Source organism: Adiantum capillus-veneris, chromosome 27 (assembly GCF_014529385.1).
Source record: "Adiantum capillus-veneris isolate H3 chromosome 27, ASM1452938v2, whole genome shotgun sequence".
Taxonomy (NCBI): Eukaryota; Viridiplantae; Streptophyta; class Polypodiopsida; order Polypodiales; family Pteridaceae; genus Adiantum; species Adiantum capillus-veneris.
In genome coordinates, this window is record NC_140957.1 from 47,929,032 (window position 1) to 47,955,250 (window position 26,219).

Consider the following 26,219-nt stretch of genomic DNA (forward strand, 5'->3'; position numbering starts at 1 on the left):
TGCGTTAACATGCATCACAACGCTTTACGAACTCTTCAGCATCCATGTGCAATGTAGGCCACCAAATTCCTGCGGTTAAGACAATTTTTGCCGTCTTATCGTCCGAAAAATGGCCTCCACTTATTCCGCTATGTGCATGTTCTAGAATCAACAGGTATTCACTTTCACTTGCACAGATTCTAAGTTGATTGTCATTTCCCCGCTTATAGAGTTGATTCCCAATTAACTGAAAGTCGCGAGCTTCCAGCTCTATAGCTCTTTCTCGTGCTCTTGTGATGTTCTCAGGGAACGTCCTGGTGGTTAAGAAGTCAATGATATATTGACTCCATGCAGGTGCTATGTTTACCTCAAACAAAGTTGCATGATCCACTGGTCGTTTGGCACTACATATCGTACAATTGGTAACATAAGAATGTGTATCCGCATACATAGTTGGCCAGTAAACCCCTAACTATTTCAGTCTCTGGTGTGTCTTCACTGTTGAACAATGAAATGCACAACCCTGGACATGTGCCTCTTCAAGGTAGCACTCGAATTCTTCCGGATTTATACATAATCGTAGGATTAGGTCAGATTCAAGATGATACAGCCGTCCTGCTATCAATTGAAAGTTTTTTGTTTGTCAAATTGTTTGCTGTTTGGATCCGCATTCCGTATTATCAAACTCACTTCCGAAGAAGAGAATGCTAACAATTGCCTGAGACCATTTAGGTACCATTTCAATGTTGAAAAGATAATCATCTGGTATGTCATCATCTACTCCTTCAGGAGCTCCCCCGTTGTGTATCCTTGAAAGATGATCTGCTCGTAGATGGGTTTTACCCTTTTTGACCACCACTGTGAAGTCAAATTCTAGCAATATAATAAACCAATGTACGATTTTCCCTGTATTGCAAGGTTTATTTACTAGGTACAAAACAGCTTGATGATCGGTGAAGAACACAAATTTGTTTGCAAGCAAATAATGCCGAAATTTCTTTACAGCATAAATCGTTCCTAACCCTTCCCTCTCGGTGGTTGTGTAGTTCTTTTCTGCACTGTTTGACTGTCGGCTCGCATAGCAAACCGAAAAATCCATTGTTCCGTCTCCAGGTTGAGCTAGAATACTTCCAATGGCATATGCTGAAGCATCAATGTGCACATGGAATATCTTTTCCCAATCTGGTGCCTTTAGTACAGGTGTTGATATAAGGTTTTCCTTCAGCTTTTGAAATGAAGTTTCACACTCCTCGGTCCACTCGAAATTGACTAGCAGACGATACAGAGGTTGTGCGATAACCGCATACATGTATATGAATCTTCGATAATATCCGCAGTGTCCCATGAAGGATTGCACTTGTTTCGCATTAGTAGGCCTGGACAGGTCTACAATGACTTTGACTTTGTCTAGGTCTGTGGTTATGCCATTTCTTGAGACAATGTGTCCTAAGATTCGTCCTTGCTTAACCATAAATACACACTTTTCCGGGTTAAGACAGATTCGATATGTCCTGCACTTTTCAAAGACCTTTTGCAAATGGTCCATATGTTCCTCTCGCAGAAGAGAGTGTACACACAGGTCATCCATGTAAATTTCTAAGAATATTCTTAAGTATTCCTTGAAAGCGTGAGTCATTAACCTCTGGAAAGTGGCTGGTGCATTAGTTAAGCCAAATGGCATAACTCTATACGCATAAATTCCCCATTCTATGGCAAACGCTGTTTTGTGTTGATCCTCCCTTGCTATAGCCAGTTGGTTGTATCCTGAAAACCCATCCAGAAAAGAATAAGCCCGTTTCCCGGCCACTCGCTCAAGTACATGTTCTGTAATTGGCAAGGGATAATTATCCCTTATGGTTGCTGCATTCACCTTCTTGAGGTTTACACACTCGCAGTTTTCCATTCTTTTTGGGAACTACCACAATGGGTGGCACCCAATTTATATGTTCGATTTCATAGATGAATTAAGCTTCCATTAGTTTATCAATCTCTTCTTTGATTCGTTTAGCAAATGTGTCATTATATGTATAAGAACGTTGTTTGCGAGGTTTTGCATCCGATTTTAAAGGAATTGTGTGTTGGCATATCAATGGATCAACTCCTTTGAGGTCTTTATAGGACGAAGCGAACACATCTTTATACTTCTTGAGAAGTTGTGTTAGCTGTGCTTCCTCCTCGGGCTCTAAATCGTTAGCTATATAAACAGGCTGAGGCTTTTCACCTGGTTCTGCGAGGTCTATCTTTTTTGCATTTTCAGGCCCATCGTAAGATTCTTAGTTGGTTCTTTTCCTGACTGGTGGTGTCATGATGATTTTTCTATCTTGGATAGTAAATTTTCGATAGTGTGCTGGTACGTTCATGTTCTCCTTTTCTGACTTCCCTTTTCCATCACTATCTTCTTCAGTAGTCCATATCTCTCTCAAAGACCGTTTCAGTTCTTTGTATTTCTGTTTACGCTCCAGTTTGGTCCACTCTTAATCTTTTGTTGTTTCTTTTTTTTATTTTTCAGATTTTTATGATTTTGATTCGGTTTTAGCTTTTCGTATCTGTTTATTTCCTCTCGCGTTCGTTCTATTCGATTTTTTGAGAATTTTCCTGATATTTGATCTTGTACACAATCCTCTGCTTTTACAAGCATCAAATAGTGAGTTTTACCTTTTATCCTGGGCATCAGGCTCTCTCTCGCTTTGTTTCCTACTCGTTTCCTCCTATAGCGTTCTTGGCGTCTAGGGTGTTGATTAGCGAAATCATAAAACTTGATATTCTCGGCTTCTCTTCCACGCTCACTTGAGGTGTCTGAACACTCATTATCTGCATCATCATTTACTTCCAAATGTTAAGAGGAGTTGTAAAACTCTTCTTATTCTGGTGGTTCTACCGTCTCTTTTTCTGGTATAACGCTTACCATGTAATAGGGTAACACATCATAGCCATCCTTATCGCAAAATTTTGTTGTTGGACTGTCGGTAATGGTACAGACATCCAATGTTGTCAGTATGTGTTCCCATTCTAGAGGTTCCAAGGCATCTTCAGGGAAAGGTTCCGGAATATACTCCTTGTCCTCAATTGCTCTATCTAAGACGCATTCCTCTCTTCTTAAGCTTCCACAATGTGAAGCTTCGCACATCCATAGCTCTTTTGGTTACCCTAACCATGCTGGTAGTTCTGATCCTGCTACTGTAGCCAAATCAAACTCTTCCACCGGTGTTTGGTTCACATCTTTGTAACTATGGTCTTTCAGGTGTATTTTAGTTGTCGTTTCGCCATGTCTGAGGTATATGTGGTCATAACCCCAATCTTGGACCATCTTCAGTTGTCGCATGAATGGTCATCCCAAGATGATCTCATAATTGGTTTTTTGTCGAAATTGACTATTGCAAATGTATGCTCATACTCGATTCTGCACGAAGTGACAATCGCTTTTTCTAAGAGTCCTAAAGGCTTCTCCATGAACCCATCTGCCAATTGCAGTTTCATTCTGGTAGCCCTCAAAGCTGGTTTTTCCCATTTTTTTCAGATTTCCTTGGTAGCGATTGCAACCCCCGCTCCACTGTCAAGAATAGCCTTGGAAACTACTCCTTGGAATTCTACCGGTAGCGTGGTGTTTCCGTATTCTCCCTCGCAATATTTTCCAACCTTATTCAATGGTACTGGCCTAGTGTTTAGTTGAGGCCTGTCCAACTCTCTAATCCCTTCTTGTAGCTTCAAGGTGGGGTCTTTCACTCCAAATTTTTCTAGGCATTTTTCTACTGTGGTCCACATGTTTGGCCTTAACCTTAGGAGTTCTGCTAACGTGATTGTGCATGCCACCGGAGTGGATAACAACTCAATCAATCCTTGCGAATCTATCACCTTGTTAGAAGAAAGTCTTTGAGATGGGATTGCTCTCACTTCCGACTTAGCTTCGTACTCTCCCAGGTAAGAGGGTAAAGTTCTCAAAGAGTTTGGTTGGCTGTGCAAAAAACTAATTGATCCTTGATCTCCCCCTTGTGAATGTATCTCAAAGTTCATCTGAGATCTTGCCTCAAATTCTTCAATAGGAAGTAAGATCACATTCTTTTCTTTTCTCGTGCTAGTCATGTGGTTACTCATCCTATTAGCCTCGTTGGCTTCACGGATTTGCTTCCACAAATCATCTAGACCGTTACAGTCCTTACCCATTTCTACCAATATTTTACGCTGGAACCCGTCACTTGTCCCATCGGTGGTATTTGGCACTATGATAGGCTCTCCTCTGGACTCATAGTCATTAGTGAGTCTTTCCTTTGTTTCCTCATGTTTCTCTAATGTTGGTTGGATAGGGATTGGAGCTGGTGCTTCATGACAATTTGCCGGTTTACCCAGCGTGTCTTCCATCAATGATTGAGCCGTCTCGATCATCTTTTTACACATATCCAACCTCTGTTTTTCTATTTCTACATATGGATAAGTCATCCACCTTTGCTCCTGGGTTTGGTTCTTTTTAAGTCGAGCTTCATAAGCTTTTAGAAGCGCATCCAATTGCTCATTTACCTTGTCTGTCAGTACAGATCCTCCTGATCCTGCACTTTTGGGCTTTGCTATCTCCTTGGGTGCTACGGCTGCTGTGGTGTGTGAGCTTAAGCTAGCTAGATCCTCTAACCGCTCCAATTTGTTCTTTGTATGTTTCAACTCCTCGGATAGGGCTATTTACTCTCGTTCTTTCCTAGCTTTCATGCGCGCCTTTCTAGCTTTCCAAGTGCTTCTCTGATTTTTCGTTTCTGAACTTTGGGCATCGGTTTTTGGTTCTTCAACTATGGGTTCATTCGTCCTTCTTTAGGCTTGGGCCCGTGTTACCGCTTGAATAGGTATGATTGTTTCATTTTCCGATCCTCCACTAGAAGGTATTGTTTCTAACATGTTCAAGGTGGTTTTTGCTCCCTTGCTCGTGTTTTTAGGACAATCAGGAATCAAATGAGTAATTCCACATTCTGAGCAATACGCATTGACTCTAATGATTTTATCATGACGACAGTCTCTCAGCCAATGGTCTCCACCACACTTGTAACAGGGTCCCTTGGGTTGTTGAGGTGCTCCTTGAGCTCCTCTTTGTTGGTGAGCATGTCTCTGTCCGCCCATGCCTCCATTGGCTATGAACATCAGTGTTCGTTCATCTAAGCTATATCTTCCTTCTCCTGCGGCCTGTGTAGCAGTTGGTGGTCTTTGATTCCCTATCATGCTCCATGGTTCTGGTGTCGAGGGTTCTTCCGGTGGATAATAGACAGGGTTTGCCGCATATCCATTGGGATCTTCATAATATGCATGCATAGGCACCAAAGCCTTTTCTTTTGATTCAGTTACCGTTGGTGTGTATCTTATACCAACTGGTCGTAATCTCTAGGCATCGGTGGAACTTGAGGGGAAGCTACTGGATCTTGGGGAGTGTAAGGTCTCTCTCTCACATATCCCTTGTTATAATAACATTCCTCGGTCCCATGGTTTGTCCATTTTTGTTCAATAGCACACCACTTGGCCTGTTTAGCCTGGGGTTTGGGATATAAGTTTATCTTTTTTAGCACTTCATCTACAAGCTGCTCCTAGTTTACCACTACTTCTCCTTTCGGTACTGTCTTAGAAGACTTGCTTCCACTTTGCTGTGAAGATGAATCGTCATCAAGGTCCTTGAACTCCCCTTCTTTGTAGACTGCACAATTGTCCACAAGGTAAAGAGCCTCCTTGGTCAACTCATTCAACGTCGTGCTCCTCTTCATATGTAATTCTTTCTAGAGATCTCCATTCCTTAGTCCTTGGATGAATATCAGCATAAGTCTGGACTGAGTTGGCAGTTCTTCAACAAGACAGAACTTAACATATCTTTTTAGTCTTAGGGCTGCCTTTCGTACAGATTCTCCATCTTTCTGTTTGAATTTATGGATTTGTGAGACGGTATTATGAGCTATTCCCCTTTGAGAGAATTCCTCAATAAACTCGTCAAACACTTCCTCCATCGACTCAAAGTCTCTACGCTCCACAGAGTCAAACCAGGTGGCAGCATCATCCTCTAGGGTTAGTCCAAACCCTGCAAATTGGGTGGGAAAATCTAACACCTCTTGGGCTCTAATTACACGCACAAAGGCTTCTACATGATCTCTTGGGTCTCTGCTTCCTGTGTATTTCTTGTTTACCCATTTTTGCACTTGAGAAGGTCTAATTCTGCGATGGTCTACAAACCTCATCATTGGATCACCCCGTCCTAATCGATACACCTCCTCAAGCCTTCTGTAATAGGCTGGTTCCTCTCCCAATGGTGCTCCTAAGCCATAATTTCTAACCGTTCTCGCTGGAGGTGGTTCTTCTCTTCGAACTCGTTCCATGGGTGGTCCTCTATGCTCTGTTGACCCTTGAGTCTTTGGCTTACTCTTTGCCTAATACCTTGAATAGAGTGGTGGTTCTTGCAAATCCCTGAGCCCTCGTGCGGCTTGATAACCATCTCGGTTTCGGTCTGGTTTCATTGTTGCACTCTGTCGAAGCCATGCCTGCAATGATGGCTGGTTTGCTGGTTGGTCTTGGTTGTTGAATGCTTGCGGTCGGGTGGAAGGTGAGGTAGTGTTATACTTATCTGAAAAAGGATTCGTTGACTTGCTTGGGGTGTGGGCAGCTCTTGGCACTTCCTCAGGGACATATGCTGATGCTCCTGGGCCTGTTGCTCTCTCTACTTCCTCTGGGAGAATACGTTGGTATTCTCGCCCGTATCTATCAACAAAAACTATGCCCTTCCCCGTAGCAATTTCATAAGAGAATAAGTAAAGAACCTTGTCTTTGCTTAGTTCGTTTACGTATGGTTCTTTGCTGCGAAAGTAAGAGACTATACCCTCGCTCTCATGTTTGTAGATTCCCACATTTTCATTATAAGTTGGAACCCTGGTTGTTTTCTTATCATACATAAATATAGCTCCGGTCCGATCAATGTTTGGTGGCGGTTCTTAAGTTTCTGAAACCATTTTCCCTTTCGCCATGTTATCTCCATATCTGTTGTAATCTTCAAGGTTACTAACTATTAAATAGTGGTTCCCCTTTTCGTCTCGGAATCTATCTCCATCATCATACACCCGGATTATCTCCAATCTTTGAGCTCGCCTCTCTTCGATACAAATGCACTTGCGGCCTCGATAGTCAGAATAGACTAGGGCTCCTCTCGAGTTTGTTCCCTTCAAGAAGATCACCGTGAGCTTTGAATCACTCAAAGGATTTTGGGAGGTTCTTCCGCTTCGCATAGGTCCATCATAGGTGAAACCTCCTAGCTGTTGACTACCCATCATGAAGAAAAATTTGTCTGACGAAGTGTCAGTATCACTACCTTCCTCAATAATCGGTGCTAGCGGATCTAGCCTTACCTGAGTTACACTCTCTTCTGTGGACACTAAGCTACCTTAGTCACCTGCCACTTTTTGGTCTCTAACAATGTATCTTCCTGATCTTAAATTCATCAAACTTATCAATGCAATTTATCACAAATTCAACCACTCACCTGGCAATGGGTCAGTTTCTGTACAACTTCTTGCTTTGTTGCTCAATATACCTGTACACAAGCGTTTTAATTTCGGCAATTGAATCAAAGCATTTATCTGCTAGAGGTTATCTTAGTAATGATTGGTATAACTGGAGAGTTAATCTCAACCACTACTGTATTTTATACACTGCTGATGTTCTAGATTAGGTTTGCTAATCTGAAACTGTATTACCCTCAATTGTTGGTCAATTTACGCGAAAAAGTCTAAATTCAGTCTTTTGCTTCGTCAAATGGGCAAACAAGGTCCAAATTCACTTCTGAAAGAAGTTCTGGAACCCTTAAGCCAAATGGAACTTCATTGTCTATGCCATGTCAAATTTTCTTTGCAGTATGCCCCAATAGACATCCTACGCGTAGGATGTCTCCTGCTGTGTTTTGCCTGGATTTTTTGCATTGTTGGTTCCTCTTGTTGTACTGAGCTTACAACTGCTTTTACTTTTTGATTTGGACACCTATTAGTTGGTCAATGAGTCAGAAATCTGTTCCGACGGCCTGTTGAGGGTATTGATCAGTTTAATCAACTCCAAATTGGACCAAAATTGACTAGGAGGCTTGCCTTAGGCTATATAACACCTTACTATGCTCAAAGTCAAAGTCTGGCTTCATTTTCTTCTTTTAGACATCCTACGCGTAGGATGTCTTTTTCATCAGAATGGCTTCAAACTCAAAGCCCAGGCTCCCCTTGAGTTGCTGATCACTTTGGTATACTCAGAATTCAGTTTAGAGTCCAAAATCACTCAGAAGACATCCTACGCATAGGATGTCTTTTTGGCCTGTTTGACCCCAGATTTGTCCCACAGCTTCCCCTTGATGTCAGTAACCCAGTGGTATGCTTAGATTTTGGTTTGGATGTCAAAAGTCCCAAATTTCAACTGTTTTTGCTTTTTCAGTCAAAAGTGTAAAGTCCGCTTTAAATCCAATTTTCTTACCCAAATGAGGTGAAACCCCTTTCAGTCACTCAATATATCATGCAAGACATGCTCATGCAGCCACCTTATGGTTTTGGTTTCAAAATAATGTTTTGGTACTATTTGGGTAGGATGTCTGGCAATTTCAGTCTATCTGGCCTTATCCTGTCAAGATATGGCCAAATTTCCACTTTCCATTTGAAATTAGGGTAAACCCTACCTTTGGAACACACTGGTCAACTCAAAATCCCAAAATTCCTCCCATATTAGCTTGTAGACATCCTACGCGTAGGATGTCTCCTGGCTTAAAATTAAAGTTTTTTCTGACAGGAATGCTCCTGATGCTCTGTAGATCTATCAGAAACACTCACGGTAACTTTTGGACTTCAATTAGGCTTTCAAACACACTTTTGCGTCTTTTTGCGTCTTTTACAAACTTGTAATGATTCTACCAAGCAAGTGTACATGCATGAAATGCTCTAGATCCTGAATCATGATGTCCTACTTACTCTACTCCTACCTATCATGTGAAATGGTGATAATGGTGTTTTTGGTTGCTTTTTGGCCTCTCCGGACTCTCAAGCTCTCCTCTCACCGCTTCTATCACCCCAAGCCCTACTCTAGAACTCAACTACCACCTAATACTACCTCAGTCTACCTTCTCTACCTAAGTCGAAGGATCTAGGCCAGACACGCTTCCTAAACTCCCTCTAAGACCTACAGAGTCCTCCACCCTCTGATTCTATCTAAATGTAAAGCGAAACTCTTGGCAAGCCAAAAATCCCAATCCTCAAGGATCAGTTTCGGTCACCTACCTAACGTTTTCGTCCCCGGCAGCGGCGCCAATGTTGGACAGATACGCCGCGACGAACGTCAGCACAACGAGAACTCACCTAACATGTAATGTCAGCTAAGGACGAAGCTCGACCACCCGCAGGCGCGTGGAAGCAAGCGTAATGTGTCAACCTACACTCAATCGACTCCTAACCAATTCCTACAGAGGTCTCTACCAATTGTCTAAGTCACAGCCTTCAAGAGTGCAAGAGAGGAAACTTCTCACAACGCTTTCTAGAGCCGAATATTTATCAAACAATTTCGAAACACCATAGAACTTGAAGGAGACCCTACTAATACCAATAGGTCACTCTCCCTAAGGTCTATGAACCAAGATCCCGACCCAAAACACCCGGTGCAGAAATACGTAGGATGTCTGGCCGAAATCTAAAGTGCCTAATATGTAGTTCTACTCAATGTGAACGTGTGGATATGCTGCAATGCAAAATTGAACAACGTATGCTCACCCAAACAACCGATGAAGCTCGTAGAAGGAGCTTGCAAAGCCGGACCGTACACGCGCAATGTTGGTATCGGCGTGTAGCTCTAGTTGGGGGCAACACGCTGCACTTCTCCGCACTCGATTCGGACCACCGGAGCACACGTAGCGTCAAGATGAAGCTCACACTCTCTCTCTCTCTCGTACACAATACGCTCACTCACAGACTTCAAACTTGTTTTAAAATGACAAAAGGTTTTTCATTAAGTTCAAAAAGTGGTATATATACCTTACAACTTCTCAAACCCTAAAGTTCTAAAATCAACCATCTACTCAATCTAACTATCAAAACTGGGATACAATCTGGAAACTTTTGTAAGTCCCAATAATTACAAGGTGAAAAATCAGGTTTTCCTCAATGAATGAATAATTACAAAAATAATAGTCCTTCGAGTAGTTAGATACCGTGGGGTGTGTCCAGCTTCTAACAAAACCCATGTCTAGCATTCGATTCGCCTCATTAAGAACAATAAATGTAACCTTGCAAATTGGTTTGTCAAACATTTGTGTCTAATCTTCTTAGTTGATGACTCCTTTGTTCCTACATCAAGGTGATCAAAGTCGCATTTGCCACTGTTATCTTTTGTATGCTTTGAAAATCATTATATTGCTTTTACTTGATACATGACTTAGTTAAAGCCTAAAAAACCCCAGTTAATTTCCCAAGTTAGTAGCTTGCATCAAAAGGGCTTTATCAAACATCATCTGCGATAGATGACCATCGATGAGCTATCATTGTCCATTTGTCCCCAAAATTCATATACATGATCATAATTGATGACGAACTTTTGTCCTTCACATCCATGCCCAAGCTACAACATCAACTGCTATCATTATAGGGCTATTGCCATATTAAAATTAAAAAAGAACCCAATCTTGTTTAGCTTGACTCTTATCATCATGGATAGATAAAGCTCCATCGATCACTTGCTCCAACAAATCTATCAATTTTGAGTATTTGTAATTCTTAGAAACAACTTCTACAATCTGTAGAATTGAATAATTGATTTTTAGATCTTGTGAGTCAATGACAACTTTGTAAGGATTTTGTAGAAATTGTATGGCTAGACCTTCAACTGCTTTAGGCCAAGTTGCACTCCAATACTAAGTCTGTCTGTCATGCCAAATCTAGGATATAATTTTGTTGATTTGAGGTTCAAAACCCATGTCCAGCATTCGATTCGCCTCATTAAGGACAATAAATGTAACCCTGCAAAGGTTGGTTTGTCGACCATTTGTGTCTGCTCTTCTTAGGTAATGACTCCTTTGTTCCTGCATCAAGGTGATCAAAGTCGCATTTTTCATTGTTAGCTTTTGTGTGCTTTGTAAATCATTATATTGCTTCTACTTGGTACATGACTTAATTAAAGCCTAAAAAACCCTAGTTGATTTCCCAAGTTAGTAGCTTGCATCAAAAGGGCTTTATCGGACATCATTCGCGATAGATGACCAACGATGAGCTATCATTGTCCATTTGTCCCCAAAATTCATTCGCAATCATGGTTATCATGGCTTCAAATTTAAAAAAATTGCATCTTTGGCAAGCTAGGGGTTAAACCTCTTTTTTTTTTTAACCCTTAGCTTGTACTCTCTATGCATAGCCTCCTGACAAAGTTTGGCTTGATTTGGACTTGTATTTGGATTTACAAGTAAATTTTTGGATTTTAGTCTTGAAAACAACTGGCGGGCATCTCTAACGCCTTCTGGCTACCAAACACATGTAGAAACAATGATGACGACCAAAATTTGGCTTGATCATTGGTTGCTCCTGCATAAATTTATCACGATAGATAATTGAACTATCATTTCCGCCCCTTTTGTTCTTGTCAATATTGTTAGTCACTTTTGTTTGTTAGGCTTCATTAACTCACATACAAGATAGAAGATTTATAATATAAAGATCTAATCCATGTATACGGCCGTATATATGGAGTAGATCTTTACAGTAGTATAAAGATCTACTCCATATATACGGCCTTGTAGTCGCATAAACAGTTTGATAGGCAACTTTACACTTGATGGGTACTTTTGTTTTGTCTCATCACCAACTTCCTTTGTCCTTATAGGCTATCCCAGAGTTTTATGACCATTCTCAATCATTTTTGGCCTCATGTTGTTGTTGAAGGCTGATCAGTATTCTATTCTGACCTCTGACATTACTCATTGTGTGTATGGCTTTTGAGACATGCTTCATGAAGTGTCATCATTTTCTTGGATTGTCCTCATTTTGTACGGTGCGGCATCTCTTCAGTATTTCTTCATCTGGGTTATGGATTATTATTTTTTAATCTACAAAGAAACTATTAAATAAAACCAAAAATCAATTCAGCAAATAGAAAAATCATTCGAATAAAATTCTAAACGCTATGTACATTGTACACATGTCCCTAGGGGCTCATATATGGCTTTTGTCCTCATACTCCTCTTGCAATGCTATTATGAGGGCATATACTGTGAAATTTGTCAAAAAATGTCACAATCAAATGCAAAAATTCAATACAAGTCACAAAACATTGCCCTCTAATGTTCATATATTAGGTCCACACTTAGAATGCCTCCCCCATCCTATTTGGAGTCCTCCTTGACAACAAGGTGTTGCCAAGGGTATGTGTTGTACTTGGGCAATCAAAAACCGTGTCTATGCAGGCCTTGTAATGTAGCCCTATTATGCATACACAGTCAATGCATGGAAAAATTTATGTTGTGCAAGATGTGGGTATAAGCAATTTTCTTATTGGCATTTACTAGCGAGGCTTCCTATTCTAAGCAATATGATGTTCTTTGAAGCTCTTGTGTCGTTTTCTTAATTGAAGGTTGTAGAGATTTTTTGACGGCTTGAAAACCAGCACGAGTAGGACTAGACAAAGGTGCATCCAATTTACTGTCACGCAAAGTATGCAAAAGCCATTTAGTCATAACTCTAGCCTATTCATTATGAGCCTTTTCCTCATCAAGTACATCATGTACATCTGCATCATTAATAGGTTGATCTGTAACATTTTCAGAAACCCCCATAGGCTAGTACATTTTTCTCATTGGAATTTACATTCGAGCTTCCACCGTTGAAAACAGGCAAAAAAGTGTCATAAATGTCCTGTGAGCTTACATTACTATCTCTAGTACATGACAGCAAGGGCTGAACAGAATCTTCCACAAACACAACATCCTGTGAGACCAAGATACGCTTTGTTTTTGCGAATGATACAACCTGTAACCTTTTCTTTTATCATTATAACCAACAAAAATACATTTAACAACCTTATCATCCAATTGCATCATATAATCCCACATAGGGTAATTGTCCCCATCCAAACTGTCCTCAGCAGCAAACATCTTGAACACATTTGTGTTGTGAGCCATGGTAAATGCTGCACCTGATGTGGAAACTGCTCAAAAGAGAAGAAAGAAAGCGGGAGAAACATGTGCTATATAGGACAAATCGTAGAAGATTAAGCGACCTGCTATGCAAAAAACGGCACTGATAGAATTTTTGCACAGAATGAGAAATGGCATGCACAATACTGCCTGTAGTGGAAACGGAGGCCGAAATGAGCCCGAAACAGAAATCTGAGCAGACTTAGCTCTATGAGCTTACCCAAAATATTTTTTGACCTGTGAACACTTGCCAAATCTCACAATTGGAGAAAGTGAGCAAGCGTGTGTTAGAGCTGTTGGCGACTAAGCCCGGGAGGACACAACATGCTCTAATACCAATTGTTGGAATAAGGGTCGCAAAAAAACATACACAGCTTGGAGAAGACGAAGGAAGCTCAAGGCACACAACAAAGAGTGTATTACTTAGTGTGCAATGGAAAGATAAGTGAGCCCTAGAGTGATGGGTGTATATGCAATACACATCACTACCACATGTATATGGTAGCAACACAATGTGGGTGGAGGAGCTCAGTACAGTGTCTGTGAGAGAGTCTCTTATTCCTCTATTTAGTAAATAATAAGGTGTGGTACAAGTAATGGGCGATCGGGTGTCTCTTGTGTGTCCGATCGAGTAAGAGGCACACTGCCTTCATCCTAATAATCTTCCACTTAAAGTCAAATGTTTCGATAAGTGGTACTACTATAGGACCTAATAGTATGTATAATAGGTATAGGGAGGAACGTCGCCTCAACCTATGTCAATTGGCTCTCTCAAAGCCAATGCATGTTGCTGTATAAGATCTAGTGGTGTATGGGAAGCGCATATCCCTGGTAGAATCAACATGCATACCTTACAGGTATCCTATAATGACCTATGCCGCTCCATAATGCATCATGTTAGTGTCAGTCATTGCACAATTAACAACCCCAACTGCAAACGCTCTCACTGTAGCTGCTATGTTGGGACTTGACAGTAAGAGGTCGTATATAAGATTTCCGCAAGCTGATGACAAACACGTAATCTTTGTCAGCATATCCATGCAAATCGCATCAACGCCATGTTTAGTGACCTTTGTCAATCTATTCACAGTAGGTATCTCAATCCTCACTACATCACCACCAAAACTAGTCACATATTGACGCATCAATACTAACTCCAAGGCTGTCGTCACTCCCTCATCTTCTATAGGGACTGTATCCACATGTCCTGGCATCACCATAACACCCTCTAGCATGAGCATGTCAAAGAACTTTGTATGGCTCATCTCCGTGGTAGGAGGCATCTCTATTCAAAGGGGATCAATCCGATGTGTCTCGCTAGAGCGTGGCCGCTCTAACTCTGCATCTACAAACATGTCGGGCATATCACTCTAGAGCTCATCCGCAAAAGTACATGTCTGCAAAATCACTAAGACTACACCGTCTCGCACATGTGACTCACTGCTCTCCTCCTTGGCTCGCAAAGCATCAAAATTCGTCACCACCATTAGTGACTGCTCTAGTCATGCACTCAAAGAGTTGTCTTACTCTACATGTCTGTCCTCAAACCCTGCATGCACAACGAGGGAAGCGTCACATCAACAAAGTGTACTCGTCTAAACTGTGCATGGCAATGGACGCACAAAGACTATGACGTCTCTAACACCAAGAACATAGAGAAGAGTAGAATGAGCACCACGATGGTCTCGTGCTATCACAAGCAACCTCTCCTCATGAAGTAAGACTCGTCAATCAACTGAACATGACACCCATGATCTTTGAGCTATGAGATGGAGATCAAACTCCTACGAGCATCAAGCACATATTAAACATCATGGAGCACAAGCATACTCCCGCTAGCAAAGTGCATGTAAATGACACCCACACCATGAGCACCATTTTGTCTCAGAGTAGGAAATGTACTAAACCACTCCCTATGAGGAGTAACATGGCGTAAAGCACTATTGTCCAGCTATCAATCATGAGACAAAGTCCATGCATCTCTAGGTGAACCTGTGGAAGTAGGAGCATCTACCATACTTGTACTCTCACCAAAAACCAATGGAAACCTCCGGTGTCTCCAACGCCTGAAACAGTGTCTCCTCATGTACCCTAGTCTGCCACAATGCCAGCAAACGACCTGTCTGTGCCTTTGAGATATATCTAATATACCAACATATATATCCAATGATGAATTTTCACTGCAAGATGTCATAATTGAGCGCAAAATGAGTCTATAGATCATCCCACACAAAGTGTAAATACATTGTCCACAAGAGCATAACCGCTCAACACAATGCAAAAGGAAACCAGCTGATCAAACACCTACCACCAAAACTATGGCAAAAATTGAATAAAGTGCATAACCCTGTGTCAAAACCAAGAACCAATCATGCATAAATCGAGACCATATGTAATGAGAGTGCAAGCAAAATGACCATCCGCATAGGCACAGGCCAAAATTTGGCTAAAACGGGTACTTTAGCACCTGTCACAAAACGAATAAAATCTGATAGAAAATTGACAATCTTCTCTGTTACTAGAACAAAATGTCAACCATAAAACCACATTCAAGATGCCAAAGTGGAAGAAGCTCTCCACCACTACAAACTGACAAAAATCTCTCAAGCAAAAGTATAACAAAGTGGGAGTAAACATCGACCACTATAGTCTCCGAAAGAGGACCTCTAAACCATAAACCATAACACTACTCAATGCCAATGCATAGAAATTCCAAAATGGCTCCACAATTTTATATACAATGGCAATCCGCACTCAACGTACATCCACAAAATGACCATACATAAAACAAGCGCCAAAAAAGTTGCAATCCGAAAACCCGATCAATGTGAAAACAATGCTCTCAAAAGAGCTCACCGGCACTCAAAAGTGCTCGCCAAAATGCATGTATAATGGGTATCAACCATGCATCATAACCATATGTAAATTTATTTCTAAAGACCTTGAATTGAAGCCCAAAATCGTTGCCAAAGTGTCTTGTGAAAACCTATAAAAGGAACTCCACTTATGTGTTTGGAAAAACCGTGTCTCTCAAGAGACCGCTTCGATGATGTATAAATGCCTACATGCTTTGTCACCCAAATCTATCCAAAGCACAAGCTTTGCACAAGCTGAAATTGCATCTTCAGCTCAAAATGTCTGCATCCAACTTTGAGCACCTATCGTGCTTTCAAAAGTGCAAAGTAGACCAAAGTCGTACACTATGTGAAAACAAAAAACTTGAAATTTTTGTATAGTCAGTTTGCGTTGAATATCAGCAAAACGATGAGGAATTTGCAAAAAGCTTCTTTGGCAAAGTTGTAGAGCACATCTGGAACGGAGGGATGTGAGAAAGAATTTTCAAATCTGCTTTTTTCTAGGAGAAAAACAGATTTCAGAACAATATTACTGTGTACACAATTTTTTAGGGCAGCACTCTCAAGGAGAAAAATGTTCTTCTGTAGAGTTGTAGACCATGTCGAAACGAAGGGGCATGAGAGGAAGAATTTTCAAATCTGCCTTTTCCAAGGAGAAAAACAAATTTCAAAACAATATTGTTGTACACACAGTTTTTCAGGGCATCACCTTCACTTACACACTATCTTTCGCACTCCTTTCTGAGCTTTCACAAGAGCATACACCACTCTTAACTCATCTCACAAGCTCCCATTGCATCCTCACAAAGCTTCCAAGATTTTTGGATCTCTCCACCGCCGAGAGCGAGCAAACTACCGCCTCAAAGCTCCCAACATCGTCGCCATGCTCTCTATGATCACCATACGCTCTGATACCAATTGTGAGTACACGAATGCGATGCGAGAGAGAGAGAGAGAGAGAGAGAGAGAGAGAGAGAGAGAGAGAGAGCACACGAAGTGGGTGAAAAAGCTTAACATAATGTGTGTGTGTATGTGAGAGCCCCTTATTTCTCTATTTAGTAAAGGATAAGGACAAGTAATGGGCGGTCTGACATCATTGCATGTCCAATCAGGGTAAGAGGCACACCGCCTTTACCCCAACAAAAAACACCTTAGAGTGGACACTTCTACTAATGAGCTTGAGTATAGAACCTAGTGTTCTATGCTCACATAAAGCACATCAATGTGCATTATCATTATGTTAGGAAGAGACTCTCTACAAACTTGTCTTATGAGCCTATGTAGAACAACCCTACTAATCTTTTCACAAAGGTGCTACCTTGTAAGAAGGTCAATCTTTTCGTAAAGCTTCGGTTCCCCTTTCTGGATTCATCATGTAATGTGTGGCACTTCTCTATGCATGATTGCTAGCTCATGTTCACCGCATCACTCCTTCGGGGACATCTTACCATATTATGGTAGTGATGTGTGTGAACACACTTGAAACACTGGGACACTTTTTTCCCTCACTAGGACGTTTTTCCCTAGCTTGTATATACGCCTATCATTCTAGAGTAAGCCTTATCTTTGCGCTAGCAGACTCACTAATTGATTTAAAAGTTTGTGTGTGTAGATATCTACCCATATGTATTGTTGTCATATTGTTACTGAATCATGTCTATCAATTACCGATACTTGACTCTTCCATAAATAAGCTATTTTCTTGCCTAGTACAATTTCAATCCATTTCATGTTAAGAAAGATGTCAGACTTTTGCGGTATCACAAATTGTTACATAAATGCATATTCAAAAAAAGCGAATTTTGCTTCACAAAGTTTCTTTGGGTGTTGCCGAAGAAAAGAATTGTTGTGTCGAAATTGTCTGGGAAAGCCCAATCATGAGAGAAAAACTCAAGCTTTTGCAAAAGAGGCACGGAGTGGTCTCATTTAGGTTCAAGATTTTTCTTCACCATCTATGGGGAGCTTCCGTTAAATATCTAGGTTCATGTTTTGTATGTAGGGTCATTTTGGCAAGTAGCTATTAGTTGCAATTGGAACAAATATTACCATGGATGCTCGACGTCGCATTCCATGTGGGAAACACCCTTTAGTTAGAGCAATATGCTAGATTCCATAGAATATGCCATCCTCAACAATTGAGGGTGCAATCCATACTTGGGTTGCATCAACCAAGATAAGTCGTGTCCAATGTAAGTCATCGCTTTTGGAAGTTGAGTTTCTGGATGCCGTATGCAAACATAAACAACTAGTCTTGCTTGGTGGGCCTTGTTATATAACGTCTATAGACTATAACATGACATATGCAAATTGATTTTTAGCAGCTAGCATGGCTAAAGGGAACAAGAGCAAGACTAATTTGGGAAGGGCGGCATTGCGTGAAAGGGATAGACACTCGAAAAATGTTATAATGTTTATGGAAGAAGACAAAGGTAAGTACATCAATTATTACAGATTATAGGAGTTGTTATAGTTGAGATTATATCCAAGCAAGGTTGTACTACACATGAATATTTTCTCTAGTATACATGCTACATTGAATGGTTGGTAGCGCAACATGTCGGCTTGCATTTTTGAAGGTGGATTTCGAGTGTGTTCTGCCTTTCTTCTTTTATAGTTATTTGTGTTTTTCCTTTCTTCTTTTGTAGTTATTCCTAGTACAATGAATGAGGACAATGATACATGTAGCTTCACATTTTGTGTTCTGTGTTATGGCATCAACAATGCATGTTGCACCGTTTGCCGCACCGATTGTGAAGTCGATCTTTTCAGTGATCATGCAGTGCACACAAATTACGATCGAATCAAGCTCGTTGAACTTAGGTCTAGGAGACACTACTAAAGGACATTTATGTTACCCGCATTCATCTTCATTTCAAGTTTTGTAATCTCAGTTTGATTGTACAATCTGTTCAAGACAAGGTTGTTATAGTGTTGGATGTCTGACATGTGAGTACAGATTACCATAGTAGAGTTGTTGATGTAGTCATGCACATGCGCTTCATCTATAATACATGCACCCAGGGTACAACTGATCTTATCTACGACTGCTTTTCTTTCATGAAAAATGGTGAAGAACTGAAGCAATTCAGGGCATGTCTTATAGAGCATGACATCTTGTACAAAGTTGCATGTAGCCAGTGGACCGAGTTTGTGATATGGCACGTGTAACAAAGCTCCCTTGCGTGACTACAAACTGGGGGTAGCTGGCCGGGCAAGATCACCGAGCAAGAGAACCATAGTTACCAGGAACGGGAAACCGGAACGGGAACGCGGAACAAAATGCCATTCCCTGTTACGGGTACTCACGTTTGAAACACGGAACGGGGATTCAGAACGGGAACTTGGAATGGGAACGGGGAACGGAGATCTGAAAACGACCATTCCCTATTACTATGAACAGAACACATTTATTGTTGAAGGGATCTACCAATTTACTGCTTGTTACATTGACACTTTGTCTTATTATAAGTTCAAAAGTCGTTTGGGTTAACATGGTATATTATCTGTCTCTTTTATGTCCAAATATCACTCATCGGTCTCATGAATAGAGAGAGGATATTGTTGATTCGTGGTTGGTATCTTGAACTGGTAATGGATTGGATTGTAAATATAATGCTGCTAAGCCTTGTTGTTGCCGCTCCGATGACAAAGCAACCAACAATAGTACAAAAGTGAGGGCAACGGGAGTGTCTATTTCATTTATCTATCAACCTTGTTTATCGCTATGTATGTGAGGTATGTCGTCTCGCAGCAGAGACATACTTCTAGATTGTGAGCGAAGATGTCACATTGCATGCTCCAATCTTTATACAATGCAGTGAATTCAAACCATGACCTAGCATATGGACGGTAAGCTAGTTTCAAGTTGGCTACAGTTTACTCTTTAGCTTATTGACGCTTGAACTGTAATCTTCTAGGTCTTGAGAACTTCATACTGACACCTAGTACGGGAGAAACAAGGACATATATAGTATGGCATCAATTAATTAGACACCTAGTATGGTATAAATTATTTAGATCTAAAGTAAAGATGCACAAGGTGAATTCACTACTATGATATACCACATACATTCACTACTTGTGTATTCACTACTATAATACATGACATACATTTGGCAAGCAACCGTCTGCAAAAAGTTGCGTGTGTAATCAGACATTGAGTGTATAGTTCTGAAAACGAGATCCAAATAAACCAAAGCAAAGGAAGTAGCGGAAAATTCTAAAACAAGCAAATAGATAAAGCATGAATGAATTGCAACAATAAATGAGGTGCTTTACTGACCTGCAATCTTGTACTCCTGCTTTATGATTGTCCAATCTACAGGCCACCAATATGTGAGTCAAGCTACAAAAAAGCAATGTGAATAGTTAAACACATCGTCTTGCAATGAAATGTCACACTAAAAGTGCAAAGTATGTTGTGCACGTCATACAGAGGTGCCATACAAAAGTATGGTGGAGAGCTGGCACTGTGGTCTCTCCAAAAATTTATAAGAAACGGAAGCCGTGCCCTACCCCGTAGCGTTTATGTGTTGCGCCAAGCAACGCATGCGCATGGAAAAATGGATACAGATAACGGACCTTGCAATGTTGTCGAGTTCAAGTCGCGCTTGTGCAATTGGAACGTGCAGTGTTATGAATATATGTCCTCCCTGCCATATACAAAACATGCAAATGTAACTTTATTCTCTATGTCCTATGATCAATATTACCTTCTCTCTCTCTCTCTCTCTCTCTCTCTCTCTCTCTCTCAGAGTTGTAAGCTGCTTCGGTCAGCAATTATGTTTTCTTGCCTCCTTGTTGGCTAACGTGCGTTATGTATCGATACCAAATTGATGTTTGCATTTGCAACCATCCGAACTTGATCCGATAGCTGCTGTGTACATGGACCTTTGCTCATAGGATCCGCCACCAAATCATGGTTATTGGCAAGAAGGGAGCTCTGAAGCAGCAACTCCTATGCATTCAAATCTACACCACGAGCATTCCTTGCTTTGTATGCATATGCTAAACAACAAAGTTGCAGTATGTTGTTGTTGCTAATCTCAACTGCGGCCGCATTGGCTGCCGCGTGCATGCGGTTTAGAAAGAGAATCTATTTACAGGCCGCAATATTGGCCATATTGTCTGTAAATTTTTTGCTATCCTACCCAAATGTTGAATGGCCAACAATGAACTACTGCCGGAGGCTAATAGGTCCTGACATATTGGTATGCCTGTCTCCAGATATGCCATTACTCCGTAGTCCTTGTTCTTCGGCTTCTCGAGCATCAAAGCTCTTTGTGTGGAAAAAAGAATTAGCTTCCGCTTCTGCTCTTTGACTATTCTTTTGATCCTAGTCCGTAGCGTAGGCACCTCCATGATTGACTACTTGACTTTCGCTACAATGCTACTGCATCTCCTTGGAGCTACACATTTATAACCAACTCCCACGGACACCATATTCTGCATTGAATTGGTCATGAGAGATGTTTCTGTTTGTCTGCAAATCGTTCTGAATGCTTCTCATCAAATTTTTAGATAGGCTATCAGCAGAGTTGGAAGAGGTGTGCGACTGAAGTCAACAACTCATCAGACCATGACTTGCACTAGTGACATATATTCCCCAATGCCTTTCCCTCGACATATTTGAGTTGTCTGCCACTAATCCCCTCACACTCTCTACTAAAAGCGCAAGCAGCTAGCACTGAAGCCTCTAGATTAATTACTTGAGGATAACCATCATAAGCTTCGGTGTGATCGATCCTGCTAAGCTTTTCTGCCCTCATGTCCACTTCGACGTTTACATCGCCAACACCCTGAAAGCATCAACAGAAAAATGTGTTGAACGCGCGAGTTTTGGTGGTTCGACTCCAGATTAGGCCAACTGATCATCAATTGAAATCTGATTATCTTCTGTTTCAGTAGCACTAGAACAGACCCTGCCATTGGTTGATCGCACGAAATATCTGATCTTTGAGAATGCTCATCACGTCGGCAAGCATCCGAAGTACCCTCCAGCTTGATGATCTACGAAATATAACGAGGGTTTGAAAGGTCTTGGGTACTCTTTTCTAGTTCTGCTCGGCTTACTGCTGCACAGGCAAACTGCGGGGAAAAGAAATGGTGTGAATCTTGAGAATTGGTGTGGATCTGCTGCATATCATTTCCATGAACATTGAAGGATGGCCGAGGGCACAGGGTTGTTGAATGTGCATGAGATTATAAACTTGAAGCGGCATACTGCTGTCCATAACTAGTTGCACCTGCCGAAAAGAGTTGAGTAGGGTAGTTGAAGCTGGACATATTGTTCAACTCACCACTGGGTCTTGTTGCACACAAAGCTGCTATGATCGTTGCGTGGGGAAGGCGCAACTAGGCTTCACTGCAAAAGAAGGCCGATTAGAAGCTCCGAGCTGCTTCTGTACGACTGCTACTGAAACAGAAGATATCAGATTTCAATCGATGAACAGTTGGCATAATCTGGAATCGAGTCAACAAAACTGTAGCTGTAGCTTTTAGAAACCTGCGAGCTGCTGGGAACTTCGGCCCTGCGAACCTGTGGAACTGCTGCAGTTCGAACTGCTGGGAACTTTGGACTTGCGAACCTGCGGAACTGCTGCGGACTGCTGCTAGCTGCAAACCTGCAAACTGCGAACTGTGAACTGCGCGAATTGTGATGGCTGCAAACTGCAATCATGAATTTTGGAAACCTGCAAACTGCGAACTGCGATGGTTGCAAACTTCGAACTGCAAACCGCGCGAATTGTGATGGCTGCAAACTGCAATCACGAATTTTGGAAACCTGCAAACTGCGAACTGTGATGGCTGCGAACTGCACAAATTGTTCTCTGTGCAGCGTTTTTATTTATTATTTAGTTGAAGCTTTTTGGTAGCGTGAAAAGCATCCACTGACAGCGTGACACGTGGTGTCTTGTGCGTTCAGATAGGGGGGAAAGGAGCTTTGGCCCACCAAGTAAAAACAGGAAGACCCAGAGAAAGTGCATTCCAACCACCACTCCCAAGAAGTCATGCTTGTACCCGAAGTTCTCCTCGATGTACTGCCTAACAGGTAGTGGAACACCGGTGTTGTCAGGATCACTTATGGGCGTTTCGATATCACCGAGCTGAGATGTAATCACTCCATAAAGTGTCCATTGTACTGGGTTTGCCCAAGAATACCATCTCCACCACACCGGAATGTTCTGGTATGTAAGAAAATATATCAAGTTTCTATAAATGGAATAAGGCAAATCAAGTGTCTAATCAAAGCTCAAAATAGAAATAAATTCTTTTGTACAAACTTGAAAAACCTACACAGGGAAATTTTTCAAGGTAAATTGGCTATATTTGAAAGGTTTTTATACTATATTTCATTAAGTTTTGTAGATTTCCTCAGCTTCACTGAAGTTTAAAATTTAGAGGTAAATCTTAGGATTTGTAGGTGGAATTACACTAAACCTAGGTTTTTTTTTTTTTGAGAGGCCTGTTTCTGATAAACATTGTGCTCTTTAAAGCAAACAAATGCAAATCTATGTATGTCACTACTCTCTCCACTTACCTTCCGTGGGATTACGAAGCCACAGAACAAGTTCCAGAAGGTGAAAAGGAAGGTAGTGATTATGGCAGCAAAATGGACATTTGGTGTGATGGCCACACACATCATGCCATAGTAGGTGAAATACAGGAGGGTGAAGGATAAAAAGAACAGGTAGTAAAAGAATTTAGCTGCAGTCCAGTTGAAGTTGATCATTGGATATGTAATTAGCGTAAACAGAACGCTTTGAAGGAGAACATATGGAATCTCGATGATAGCCTGTTGTCACCACAGCAGATTTGCAACCCATGTTAGTTTATAAATGATATTTCTAATGTCCTCTTTGGTTCAAGAAATGTGCCTCATTCAATAAGTACCTGAGCAAATGCATATGCTAGTGCAGAGTACATTCCTGCCCCTCTTTCACGATAAAAAACAGTTCGTTCGATGTCAACCACAGGCTTGACTGTGCTTGCATTGCTGAATCCCAGAAACAGCGATGCTACATATATAGCACCAATAACGTTGCTCAAGTGCTGGGTGGTATCTCTGCCATAAACGAAGTCCACACTTAGTAATTTCAGAAGGCCGCAAAATATAATCATGCCACTACAAGCAGGGGTGCAGATAAGCCAGACAGATTGTTTGTTATGCAGCATACGATGGACACTGTATCTGTAAATGTATCAAAATCTAGAGAAAATGTATGGTATATCAGTTCATGTGCATCCATTTAGTAACTTCGGAAGGCAGAAAAATAATGGTGCCACTACAAGCAGGGGTGCAGATGACCCAGAGAGATTGTTTGTTATGCAGCATATGATGAACACCAAGTCCGCGAATGTTCAAAATGTGGAGATAATGTACGGTATATGGATTCACATGCATCGAATCAAGTGGCAAGCCATGGTAAATGATTTAAGGACTAGCAAACTTTGGACAATCTAGGTTGAAGTTGCGAAGTTCAAATCGTTTGAGCAAAATTTTGTAGAGAAGTCCTTACGTCTTGCCACCAAGGTTCCAGAAAATTGTTCCACACAACAATGCTATGGCAGTTGTGAACAGCATTCGGACTGCATTGTAGTATGGATTGCGCCAATAAGACCAGTGTTGTTTCCAAAGACAAGCCATGCACTGCTGAATGAAAGGTTGGGAGTAGGTTGTGGTGAAGGAAAGGTCCTCAGAACCAGGAATAGGGATGCTTAGCTCTTTAATTAGTGCCTGATTTTGTCTATGCCAAAAAAAGAAAGAAATGGGTAAGGGGCCAGGGCCATGATTACGAACTGTTTCGGAGCTGTCTTTATTCAACTTACTGATAAAGAGTAGAATTTCTGTAGATTTGTGCAAAGTCGACGCCCAGCTGACTCTCTGCCGAGGGTGAGCTGATGTCCAGCATCCAAGCAGCAGGGTTGTAACCCTCCTTGATTTGATGGACTCCTGGTATTGTCTGCAAAAGCAAAAAAGATTTTTTCAAGTATAAAAAGGGGCAGATCAAGCTTCATTCATTGCATCTTTAGAGTTTTACTTGGAAATAATCTATCAGATGACAAGACTGATGACCAAGAGGTCCTGCGTAGATGACTTGCCCGCCTCTTTTTAGCAAAAGCAACTGCAAGGAGAAGAAGTTTTTAAGGCTTAACATTATGAGAAAATCTTGCTTTCAATAATCAGTTTTTTTATAAGAGAACATGGCTGATTTATTAGTACTCAAAAGACCTCTGAAGACCCCTCCGAGCTAGCCTATCCCATATGGAGGTACAAAGCGATGGATAGAACAGGAGGCCATGAGCCATTGAGTTAGCATAAATTTATGTGTTTCCTGTTTCACCTATGGAGAGATGAAGCTTTTTACACAGGCATTCTATAATTGTATGTATCATGAAGAGGCAAAATGCCTTACATGGGTAACAAGTATGTGGAAGATTAATGGCTCGTTGTATTGGGCAGACTTGACACCCAGAACCAAGTATAAGGGCAAGATGCAAGACCTGACCTCGCCAGGTGTTTGCCTTAAAGCTTTCACAGGACAAGATAAGATGAGATACGATCACAGAGCTCCGATCATCTCGTTAGTTAAGAATGGGATCTGTTGAGGTATAGTTGAAGAGCCAAAAGTATTCAATGTGCAAGAGACTTGAACAGTCAAGGATGTTGAGATGGTTACTCAAGCTGCTTAAGGTATATGCCTACAACACATCACCCTTTAGATAAGTTTCATGGCTTAGATCAAGGTAACAAAGATTCTGAAAGCCAAACTTTGCGTGAAGAATGTGATTTGAACGAAAACATACAGTAGGCAAGTTTAAAGTTTCTGCAAACAGTGCGTACAAAAAGCTTAATGGAAGAGAGGACAGACTTACAAACCTCATCGAAAGACTCGAATATATCAATGCTTGGTTGATGTATTGTGCAAACCACTGTTCGCCCCGTGTCTACAGTATTGCGTACAGTTCTCATTACTATGGATGCTGCTCGTGCATCCAAACCGGAGGTGGGCTCATCCATAAAAATTATCGAAGGGTTTGCTACAAGCTCAACTGCAATTGTGAGTCTTTTTCTCTGCTCTGTGGAAAGCCCATTCACACCAGGAAGACCCACAAGAGCATTTCGAAGAGGGTTGAGCTCCACAAGCTCCATTACCTCTTCTACAAACACCTGCAAAGTGCAGTTTTAAAGTAAGCCACGTCATCTTTGTGCCTCACAAAACAGAACATTGGAGACGAAT

General features: G+C 41.3%; 1 long non-coding RNA gene and 1 pseudogene across 2 annotated transcripts in view; both read right to left on the reverse strand.

Moving 5' to 3' along the window:
• LOC147421909 (pleiotropic drug resistance protein 1-like) overlaps positions 1 to 26,219 on the reverse strand; it is an 88,114-nt pseudogene that overhangs the window by 43,452 nt on the left and 18,443 nt on the right. Inside the window, exons 15-22 of the transcript XR_015186721.1 lie at positions 25,859 to 26,149; positions 25,020 to 25,103; positions 24,808 to 24,941; positions 24,498 to 24,725; positions 23,872 to 24,043; positions 23,519 to 23,773; positions 20,560 to 20,630; positions 20,261 to 20,323 (exon numbers count right to left, since the gene is read on the reverse strand). The product of XR_015186721.1 is annotated as a pleiotropic drug resistance protein 1-like (transcript). The remainder of the gene's footprint in view (positions 1 to 20,260; positions 20,324 to 20,559; positions 20,631 to 23,518; positions 23,774 to 23,871; positions 24,044 to 24,497; positions 24,726 to 24,807; positions 24,942 to 25,019; positions 25,104 to 25,858; positions 26,150 to 26,219) is intronic.
• On the reverse strand, positions 21,755 to 22,826 carry LOC147421910 (uncharacterized). Its single transcript, XR_015186722.1, has 2 exons — positions 22,484 to 22,826; positions 21,755 to 22,393 (listed from the first exon to the last, which is right to left on the reverse strand). It is a non-coding gene; the product is annotated as an uncharacterized LOC147421910 (long non-coding RNA).